The 11990-nt window shown below is 36.9% G+C and overlaps 1 long non-coding RNA gene across 3 annotated transcripts in view; it reads right to left on the reverse strand.

Annotated features, from left to right (window-relative positions):
* Positions 1-11789, reverse strand: part of LOC137477929 (uncharacterized) — a 51485-nt gene extending 39696 nt beyond the window's left edge. For 2 of the 3 annotated variants that reach the window (XR_011001282.1, XR_011001281.1), the window contains exons 1-4: positions 11678-11789; positions 10036-10110; positions 3981-4050; positions 1888-1965 (exon numbers count right to left, since the gene is read on the reverse strand). This is a non-coding gene — a long non-coding RNA (uncharacterized lncRNA). The remainder of the gene's footprint in view (positions 1-1887; positions 1966-3980; positions 4051-10035; positions 10111-11677) is intronic. The other variant, XR_011001283.1, reaches the window with a different exon arrangement.
* Between the last annotated feature and the right edge of the window lie 201 nt (positions 11790-11990).

Raw genomic sequence — 11990 nt, forward strand, 5'->3', positions numbered from 1 at the left:
TGTGATATAGTTACTTGCACTTCTGTTCCCATTAGGGTAATGGTCACTTTGGGTTTATGTTTTTAAGTTCCCTTATGATAGAGCATTACTGAAAACTGCATCTGCCTTCAGAATATGCATTTGAGAAAATATGAAACTCAAAACTGACAAAATAGCCTGTCAAAGTGAAAAAAAACAGAAACTGCATATTTAAGAAATGGCATACACAAGTGTCATCAGGAGATCAGAGCCAAGGAGTTAGATTGTTCTGAATTTGTACATTTGCTACTAAGAGGGATGTTTGGATGACCAGCTACAATACCTAAGTAAAAGAGTCAAGGATTATAATTATATTTAAATACAAAGCATGGCCTTAGAACCACATCAATTAAACTACAACAGAATTATTTGGAAAGATGTAGTACTGAGTGTACCCTTGTGGACCTCACTGTTCAGGTTGACTTCCATACACTGGCAATAGGATTAGGCTTCTCCCAGTCATCTCTCCATTGGCCACTAAAGAAAGGCTTCTGATTTTTATATACAAACACTCACATGCATAAACAAGAGTGCAAACACCCATCCACACACATGTGTTTATGAAAAACAAAATGAAGGTAAGACTTCCCTTGCTGCTGTAATTAGCACAGACACCCAGACATTGAATACTTCCAAGGCATGAATGCTTGAACTAGAACCACATTATCATCCTGGAAAGTACATCTTGTGGAAACTGATAATGCATGATTAACTAGTGTCTAAATCCCTGCAGGGAAGCAAAACAATTATTCTCAAACATAGCACAGTTACTGTATTTGTAATAATGGAAGGGAAGAATAGGACAATCCACAGAGCCTTCTAATGGGCAGCCACAATAAAAAAATACCCCAAAAAATTAATTAAGTGCATTTTTGTTGCTCTCTCAAAAGCTGTAAAATTCCTGCTCTGGACATTGCAAGACACGAAAGCAAGACTAACTCCAAATTTGCTTTTAGCACTGCATTCACAAAGCAGCAATACCAAACTGAGGGAAATCAGGGCACTGAGGCACACACAGCTGGGTAGCTGAAGGAGCAGAGCAGATATTTGCAGGATGAAAAGAAACTACCAAGGAATGATATTTGTACTGTTTGTATCCATGTCCATAAATGGTTAGTTTACAAGCCAAAAGGAGCCAGTGAAAACCATGGCCCAGAGCACTGGTCCTCAGTCTCTCTGGGTTGTGACTGGAAAATTCAATGGCAGTTTCAGAGCTATATAAAGCATATAGTCCATACAAATAAAAGACAAATAACATTTCAGCATAGCAGGTGGTCCACTATCAACTCTGATGTATAGCTGTTTCAACACAGCTGCTTATTGCTTATGTGTAAGGAAATACCTTATTAATAAAGAGAGAATGAAAATAATGGATAAAGATATGCATATAAATTTAGCCTACATGAAGTTAGGTAGCTACAATTTAAAACCACATTTGATGTAATTTAATTAGAAATATTGATTGAAATGAAACCAGCTCACTGGAAGGATGATGATAATAGGCTAATAATAACAATTGATTTGGTTTGATAAATGAACCAAAAAGCTAACTGAATGTACTTAGATTTTGACCTATTTAAGGCCCACATTCCCTTTTCTTCTTTGCTTTACTGAATTTCTGAGATTTGTTCAAGATATTATTTAGAATAATACATCTGAAAAACACAAAATTCACAGAAAGATTTGACAACTGGTGCTTCTGATGGCCCATTTTGAAATGCAGAGTTGTTGGGTCCCCCCCTCACTCCTCTCCAGCTTTACTGAATTACATGTGGTGTGTGAGCAGCAGCAATAGTAATTAAAAATAATGAGGCCTGCTAGGTCTCCTAATTCTATTATCTTTATAGCATCAGGCTTCAAGCAACTCACCAGCAAAACAGCCCAGATGAGAAATCTCTTCTGAAGGTTCAGTGGTTGTTTACAATGCAACAGGAGAAGCTTTTCAGCCTGGAAATAAATAAATAAAATCAGAAGTCTAAAGCAGACATTAGTACACATTATTCAAGAAAAAGTAAGGGTTAACTAATTGATAATTGGAATAAAAGTATTGGTTTTTTTCCACACAAGAAGATCTGAGGTAACTGAGTAAAGTGCTGTATTTTATTTATTTATTTTCTTATTTCCTTGCAGAAAATCTTATTTCTTCATGGAATAAAATGAAGACTGCAATGTTGCAGATGCTGGCTTTCTGTGCGCCCTATTAATTCCATGTAAAAGCCAAAAAAGCTACCTTCAGCTTCAGTGGAACTGACAACATTATTCTAACTCACAGGGTGCTAAAAAGTGGAACTTCAACATAGGTCTAAACTAGGACTGTAACACAGTAGGTCCTTTGTCTCTCCAAAACTATTAAGCACAGAATTCAATTTTATTGCTGTTACACTCTCATACTGTCTCTGAGCAGTAGATGTTTTTGCAGCTCACTAGCACTTCATTCCTTACACGACAAATGAAGCAGCAGAATTTTGGTTCCTAGGTTTAACATTTGCAAAACAACTTTCAGAACATGATTAAATATTGTGCAATCTTCCTGTTTCTGAAGGCAAACAAAATCAGAAGCCTCCTGGAAAACTGGGAATAGGTACCCTCCAACTTGAGAGCCTCATTCAACAGCTTGTTTGTGTTCACTCCATCACCAGCTCTCAAGTCACATCTTTCTCCTCTGAGACTGGGGGCACATTTACAGAATTAGAGGTGAAATACTCACTTGAGTGTGCACACAGGGGCCTGGGGTGAAGAGCTTAAAGTATCAATATTTTCTGTATCCTCTAGCTCTTGACCTCACTACAAGCATCCTCAAATCTCCTTCGAATCACAAAGGTGACCGATGTCACTAAGACACTAAAAAAGGAGCTATTTAAGTTGATGATCACAGTGAGTCACAGTTTAAGCCCATGGAAACCACTCATTATTTCCCTAAATGTTTCCCAAAAACTTGATTCTGTTGCAGCAGAGTTTAGAAGGTAATCCAAACTGGCAGGCACTGTTGTAGCAGATATTACTTGCAGACTTAGCGCAAATAATAAGATTTAAATTAAAAACACTGAAGAAACAGAACCTGTATTTTGCGTAAAAATCTAAGTCTAAATTTTTTTTTAACTTTTTTCAAATGGAATTGAGAATAGAAATACAAAAAGTTCATTTCTCTCATGTATATATTCATGTTTTGGATCATTATATAAAATTATGCCATTGATACTAGATACCATTTATTTTTGGAATTTAAATGGCAAAATCAAAACCCCAAAATGTACTCCAAAATAGGTGGGTTTTTTTTCTAATTTTTTGACAACCCTCTTATTTATTTGGAATATTTCAACCAGCTTCAGGTCTTTCCACAACTTCCTCTAAAAATATTTTAGGATTTGGGTTTTTTAAAAGATTTATTAACAAGAAGGTGTTTGTAGGTTTACTCTTTTTATTGCATTTTTTTCTTCTAGGGATTTTTTACAATAATAGCAGAGCATACCTAACAATTCTGAAAATCATGCTCTTACTTCAACAGCCAAAAATACAGAGAACTTGTTTTTCAGGAGCACATTTGTATTCCTGGATGAAGAAGATATGCAGCTAAATTGAGTATGAGGTTGCTTAATTAAGGGATTAGTAACAACTAAATGACTGCAACACTCTCCATTTCAATACAATAAAAAGGGAAAAAGAAACCAAAATAAGATCAAAATGTAAAGCTTTGCATGAGAAATAAAAAGAAAAAAAAAAAAGAAAAGCACACACTTTATGGTTCAATATACTTCTCCCACATTTTTCATTTTTTTTTCTGTATTTCCCACAGCAACAGAAATATCCAAATAATAATACAAATCATATTTATTTCAATAAACAGTGTTCTTTTCATTACTTATTTTCTCCATAATTTACTACTATTCTGTCAATATGTATACCTTATAATTCCAGTATTTCTATGAAATCAGCAAATTCTATACCCCATCTGTTTGGTACACAGTATATGCACAATCTCTTCAGAAAATATGCCTATTTACCTCTGTTGTGTTGCCTTCCACCAGTCTGCTCCTCATGAGAAGGTAACAGCAAGAGCAAAGGTCAGAGACCAACAAAAGAAATTGATAAATCTTTCTTACGTATTTCTATTAAATAGATAAGCAAAACTGTAAAATTCAGCACAAATGGAAGCAAGAAGGAGTATTGACTATCTGAGATTGATAATTAATCCTCGGGGATCTGCCCATCCCTTGCTAGAAACAGCTGGAGCTGAGGGGGACCTGCAGGAAATGCTCCCAAATAACTTTGGCATCCAGCAAACGCAGTATCATGAGACAGCCAACTACCCAGAGTCTTGACCCCCTTCTTAAGAAGTGCATAACTATGTTTTCCTGGGGCCTTGGCAAAAATCCATCACCCCTTGTATCTTATATCCCCAGTTATCAAATGTGGATGTTATTTAGGACATACTCACACATAACCTTCCTATGGTTCTCCACACATCTTTATATAAACGTGGACCTTGTTTCCATCTGTTGGGGAAAAACCCAGGCTGGCCCTGGTTGTCACATGCAGAAGAGCAAAGGCAACTCAGAACTATGTGTTTCAAATATCTTAGCAGAGTGGGCCAAGTTCAAACACAGACTTAATAACTAAAAAATAAAGATCAAAGCATTGGACATGCAAGCAGAATCTTCAATGATTTTAATGGCAGTTTTGAAGAGAGTCTAAGTTGAGATTTGGTATGCATTTGGCTTAGTAGTGGTTGTTGTTTACCATCTCAATTTTATCCTCAATACCCTCTTCCAGCTGTCTCATATATCACACTCATAATTGCTGTGGATTGGAGAACACCTTTCTGTGGTCTGAGTGGAAATGGAAAGCTTAGGAGGAAAGTCACAGATAATTACACTGGTTAGCATTAGTCAGAGTCCAGGGTAGTGCTGGCAGAGAAATACAAGGAAATATGAAATTGTTTTTCATCTGAATGCTGGAGAGCTCTGTATGGAATCACAGGGAAGGCACTCAGGGAAAAACATATTAAAAAACAATCAGTATGTTCCGAATAGAGGCAGCCCATCCCTGCTTCCTTTCTGGGATTCACAACAGAGCACTGGAACTCATAAAGGAAAAATTCAGTAACTTCAGATATAACCACTGAATAAACACATAAACAACCTCAGTGGAATTAAAAAAAAAAAAAAAGCAGGGGGAAGCAATAGACCCATCTGAATATGTGGATTTAAGCATCAGAAGGAATCAAATCTCACTAATGCAAGAAAAGAGCATGAAGGAAATGTATGACTCCAGTGAAACAATCATATATCCACTCTTATTGGGAACTTTCATAGCAATCACCTGCATAATTTTTACTTTTAATTAAATGCACGTTAACACAAAGATAATAAAAGGTTTTTATGAGACAGAAGCAAAATGACAAGAGTACTCAACATGGTTAGTATTTAAGGAAAGTGTAAAAGTAATCATTAGGAAGTTGATTATGAAGTTATCTTAATCAAACACCACTATAAGCTGCCATGCAGAATGTGGCCTTACCATCTGTTCCCAGTTCTTTGCTCCTGCCTTGGGCTGACACTGATGACCACACCACCATAACATGGCTGGATCAGGAGCCTGATTCAACCACAAATGGCCCAGGTAAGAAGGGTTAGTTCTCAGGCTGGATGAGGTCCCCTGTTCTATGTTCAGGCCATGATCACCCAGACACTTACCCAGAGCACAGGAGGAACAGGGTGAGCAGCTGGCAGTGACAGACTGTGCATGGAGTTTGGGACTACAGAGCTACACCAGATGGAGCTGGCTGTGCAAGCTCAGCCTGGGCACCTGGTCTTCCCCAAGGTGCAGCCGGACAAACAGCACTCTGGGACAGGTCCTGACAAACAGAACATGCTGCAACATACATGCATCAACTGTACATCCTAAAGCACTTCTCAAACCCACAGGGACAACTATGTCTGTCTCTATTAGTACAAAAGGCAAAACCAGTCTTTTCAAATTTGTGATAGAATTATAGACAGAGGAAATGGCTAGGCATTTCTCAATTATGCCTTGATAGAAGTTCATTCCCTCCACACACTATCTACTAACTTTCCAGATGGAAATAGATTAAATTAATTGGGTTAAGCATGTGTTGCTAATGGTGCTACAAAAAGGGTATCCAAAGACCTACAGTGAGCAGGTACAACAGCAATGCAAGTGAACCACCTTGGCAAAGAACTACAGGAAGGCGCATTTTTATAGATACTGATTACTTACAGCTCTTCATGTAAAGAACAGAAAGGGAATATTTTTCTAAATGGCAACAGCTTCTCATAATCTCCTGTCACACTATAGCCAGACTTTTTCCACTATTATCAGCCTTACAAAGTCACAATTTGCCTCTTTGATATGGAGAGTTTCAGCTTTGTAAAAAGACTGCAATAATACTTGTTTTCTGGCTCTTATTAGTGGAAATTTTAATTTGCCGAGATTACATATACCAGAAATGGTCATTCTTGTAAAAGTAATTATATAGATATTGCCCAAATCCTATACTAATAGACAGGTCAGAAATATATGCAGTTATGGGAGTCATTCTGAAGATAAAAATAGAAAAGCCAAATTCCAGTTTAGTCTCCAGCATTGCCCGAATACTTAGCAAGGATCCTTTCAAGTGAGCTATGAGGAGGCATTCATAAAGTGGAAAATAAATTCAAAATGTCATTGACAAGTGTTTCCTATTGGCTCTAAGACTAGGAGAGGGATTTCTCTGAACATGTGCTTAAAATCTTTTCTTTTGATGCTGAGGAGATTGGAATTGTCTTCTTTGCATCTGATGGGTGTATCTGCATGACTTGGAGTTTGAGGTCTGTTTAACAGAATTAAAGCTTATTTGTTTAATATAAATGACTGTCATGTTGAAATAGCACTGTCACTGAGAAAAGCAGATGCTGAAGCTGACCTTTCTAAACTCAAGGCAAAGTTTGCCATGAAATGTAATAATGACTATTTTGTCTTGACTTTGTATCCTGGTGTCCTAAATCTATACTATTTGCAAAAAAAATTAGTATCACAAATGTATTTGCTATACTACTTGATAAAAATTACCTGCTGTATCTCAAACTGAAGAGTTTAATTTGTCTTCAGCATAAACATGGAAGTCATAAAAAACTCTACTCGTGTCCTTTGCCTTAGCACACTTTTCAGATCTTACAGAATCTTACAAGATTCCAAATCTGAACAAGCAGACGGAACACTGCCATTAATGTATAGTGCACTACTGGAAGACGGGAGATGAAAGCGCTGCCGAAGGTCACCTGCGCAAATGACAGCAAAATTCCACTGACCACCCCGGTGAGTCTGCGCTGCTGAGGGCACCATTCTGGCCCTGGCTTGGTGTGACTGGGTCCTGACTATGCCAGTCATTTCCTCCTCCCTCCTACTTTTCCCATTTGCTGCCACTGGCACACACACATAACCTTGCCAAGAATTTGATTCAGCTGAAAATATTGCTGTGCTGTGGAGGAAGGGAAGCAGGGACAATGCGGGTCAACAGGAGCTGCCTGCAATTAGATTGGCTTAAACTAATCTTGAAACAACACCCTTAGAACCCAAAGAGGCTATTCCTCTTTGTATCTATCAAGATGTGCAGAGAGTCAGCTACCTCATTTAATTGCATAGGCGTAGCTAAAAGCTATGAATGAGAAAGGAAGGAGATAGCCTCGTCTGAAACTTTATAATGCAACCTGGTGCACTGTAGACATAATAAAATTATTTGCTAAGCCAGTCCACACATTAGAAGACCAGCTGCCTAGTGTCTAACTATGAAATTATTCTGCAAATGAAAAGCAGGAATAAAGAGTAGCCAAATGGAAAAATACTTCCTGACCCAGCCAAAGAAAATAATTTACAAGAGTTTCTCAGCACAGAGAAAGTAAAAAGGGTATATGCAGAGCACTAGGATGTAGAAACCGAACTTCAGGGTAGTCAGCAAATATTGAGATATTTAAATGGGTGTTTCAAAGACCCACCCAAAGTTATCTGGGGGAAATAGAGCTAGACCTGTTACATAGTTTAAAGACAAAGGATATTCAGTTTCTAAAGTCTGACATGTGAGAACAAGAGAACAAGCAATTGACATGATATCAATATTTATATCAAAGTAAAATCATCTGCCTCTCTATATAACTTTTCATTCAGTGATCCTCAAGTTCTTCACATATTATGTATAATGGTTGCAAACCAAGACGATTTCTCCAAAACTGGTAAAAGGACTGTTCCATAATGTTAGTCCGCTCCTAACAGAACTTAGAGCACTTTATAGTCATGGAAATAGCCACAAATCTGCCCCATTTCCGATCAAAGACAGACCCCAAGGTTTCATTCCTTCCCCAGTGAAATGAATCACACAAAAACATGTTTGCCTTCCCTCATGTTTTTCACCATAGGAGTTACATTCTCAGCAAGTTTAAATTACCTTAACTTCAATTAACTTAATGGATCTATATCAATTTATTCCCACAAATAATGTGTCGTGAGTATTCTCATATACCATTTAGCTGTAACTAAGGGAATCAAATTCTAAGTATTACACTCCTTTTTTCCCCCCCCAAAAAACCCAGCTTTACACATTTGCCCAAAAAAGCTGTGGGACTATGGTAAGTAAAAAGAAGTGCCTGCCTTCTTAATCTTGTCATCACACAGCTAATTAAAAACATATATCCTTTTTGGAGGCCCAGGCCCTGGAAAAACACAAGTTTTGGCAGCCTTGTCCTGGTTGCTAGTATATGTCTTTTTCATGTTATGCAGTTTTGGATCGAAAGTGTTCTGCACACAAGAGCACCAAGAGACATGTTTTCTTCAGATACACAGAGAGAGCTGAGAGCATAATTTGCACTGTACTGCTTGCACTGTGCTTCTAATAAGAAAAATGCTGTTAATATAAAAATGTTATACCCAGCTACTGTTGGGTCTTCCGTGTTTTTTCCAAAATTCTAAGAATTTAATGGAAGCTTCCTTCTTTCAGATGCACCCTAAATATATATAGATTGACATAAACAGATTAGGGACCACAGATGTCTGGTGACCCACTGGCTCCCTTGGATACTGCACCTGAAATAAGCATTACTGAGCATTGTCCCAGAGTCACTGCGGGAAATCAAGAAAAACTCCAATATTTTAAGATCTCAGCAGAATTCAGAATGGAAGACAATTCCCCCAAACTTCTATTCTATGCCTCAAACTTTGGAGAGAGCTGTGCATTTTTCAGAAGAGAGGTGGAGTTTCAAAGGAACTGCTACATTGGAATTGGTGATGGCTGCTTCAGTTACTCGATTTGTCGGGCTTTTTCATCACTTAAGTATCACCAGATATGTAAAAGCTCAAGCCTTGGCTTCTAATATGAACACTGAAAACCTTATACCTTAAGAGCAAGGTGATTTCAGTCACTTGGTAGGTGGTAATCTTTCATCTGGTACAATTCATGAAGAATTTCATTCACAGGAATAAAAATAGAAGCATTTCCTACATTTTAAATGTGATAAAGAAAAATGCAAGCATGCTAAAGTATTAAACTCATTCTTACTTGTGCTTTTTTTGTTGGAATTACAGCATTAAGCCCTCTTATCTACACAAATTATAGGATTGTAGAATTTGCTTGTGACAGTTACGTGCCACCTATCATTTTGCAACATAAACCAATTCAGCAGGTTATTTGGATTTTCCATGTAACAAAAAATTTATGTCAGAGCACTCTCAGTAATGAAATAGTTGGTATTATCAAAGACTAGGACAGTACATAAGAAGGCACAGCAGACAGAACAGAATACTGAGAAGCAATAAAAGAGCTATTTAGAAGGCAGTGATAAAAATTGCTTTATATTTGCTAATACAAGCAGGTGATATCCATTTCCTATGGCATATAGTGTTGTTTTCCCTCTTCCAATTACAAGCCAGAGAAAACACAGACCAAAAAAAAAGCCATATTACAAAAAATGCACCTGTACACAGGAAAAAATACATTCTTACACATGTATATGTACAAATAGAGAAATTCACCTTTTGACTACTTGAGACACCATCCTGAACATTTGGTAACTACATCTACTGTGAAGCAGGAAACAGAGGGAAAATCTTTTCCTACAAAGTGAAATGGAATGAAAATGAGCTCTCTAAGCTTAGTTGCAGGTTGCATAATCCAAAACTGATTCAATTTACTTCTACATTTAACAAATTTAATTAACACCCTGTCACCAACTGACTTTTTAAAAGGACTTCTGAGATTTAATGAGCTCAACTTGAAGATGTCATTGGACAATATGGATATGGGAATTAGTCAAGACTTCTGCAAAACAAAAAATTGCAGAAAATGGTGTTTGGTAAAAAATGAACTCAAATTTATCTTAGAATATGATTCTGTTTGAATAGAAAGCAATAAAGAAAGCATTAAAATTTGCCAGTACTACTGAAAATTCACCAAGTACAGATATTAATGTAAATAATTTATAAGTTTTAAAAGAAATGAAATCTATATGAATTTATTCCTTAATGTCTATTTATATTCTCTAAAATTCTAGAGAACACAAACTTGCAGACAAAAAAGGACATTTTATCCCACAAGATTAGAGAATAGGTGGAGGGAATTTCACAAACAAATTTATAACTGTCTCCTTAGGAACATATTTTAATACACCAGAAATGTTCTTCTTCACTTGTTAAAGAACTCAAAAATTAAACTTTTCTGAAATGCTTCCAACTACATCAGATTTTTTTGCAATGTTGATTCAAGATAATAAAGAACTCTTGCTATTTTTATTCAGAGAAAAGACAATATCACATTTGAGAAGATTCTATTCTTAACAAACTAAAAAAATTAAAAGTGTAACAAGAGGATATTCCACCAATAATTTTTTTACTGGGATAGAAATTATTATGGACCTTCAACAGGAAGAGAATTAATCTTATAAATTCTAGAGAAATTTAAAGAAAAGAACCTGCAAAACTAAAGCATATTGAAATAAGGATGACTGGTACAGAATATAATATCCAATTTCCAAGTTAAAAAATAAGAAATATGACCATATTAAGAGATGCCTGTTTGAGTTACCACAGAATGTGGGAATCCAATCATGAAACCAGCCCTGCTATAAACTGAGGAACCTCTAAGCAGGGAGTCACCCAGCCAGTGTGTTTAGTGTCAGCAGAAGAGGATGGAAACAGGAGAACCAATATAGAGCTTTAAGGTGTTTCAGTACTCTCAGGCTTTATAGAAGAGATGATTACAGTGATGTTTGGTTGTTCTGTGAATATTATTGAATGAAATGTTGCGGTACTCAGCTAATTTTTACTCATCTGAGCTGCCAACTGCCTGTATGGCAGTCATTCAGTATTAATGCAGTTTTGGCCCAGGGCTTTCATTTCTGAATTTCTGTTTGGATAGTCTCAGATGTGGTGAGAATGTCAGTATGCTAAAGCTTCTGTTGAAAGGCTTTTTATACACATATATGGGAGTTTGAGTGTTTGTGACTTCAAGCTGAGTATAATTCAGTGCCACACTGACATAGATAAAATGCATAACTTGAAAAGTTCAGAATTTTTTTTTTTTCCTTCTTATCTGTTAGCAATGCAAAACATTAATAAGAGAATTCATATTTCTGGCAAAACTTACATTAAAGCCTACCAGGCAGAACTACAGCATCACTCACATGTGTCCAGCATGCAGTGTCCTGGCTCTTGTCACTCCCACCATGCATGTTTGTCACTCTGACACATGGAGCACGTGCACCAGTTTGTCACTCTGTACTGGGCTCCTCCACATCACCAGGTAGTAGGAGCCTTTTGGCACTCTGTGAAACTTTAGAGGAATCAATACAGCTGTTAGGCACTGTTTAATAGGCTTTTTAGTACAAGTGTGCTGAATGACAGTTTTCAGCCTGCTTTCACCTCCTCTCCCCTGCTTTCCTCATCTCCTAGAAAAAAGAACCAGAAGAAAAAGAGGAAAACAGTAAGGTTCA

Source organism: Anomalospiza imberbis, chromosome 8 (assembly GCF_031753505.1).
Source record: "Anomalospiza imberbis isolate Cuckoo-Finch-1a 21T00152 chromosome 8, ASM3175350v1, whole genome shotgun sequence".
Classification (NCBI taxonomy): Eukaryota; Metazoa; Chordata; class Aves; order Passeriformes; family Viduidae; genus Anomalospiza; species Anomalospiza imberbis.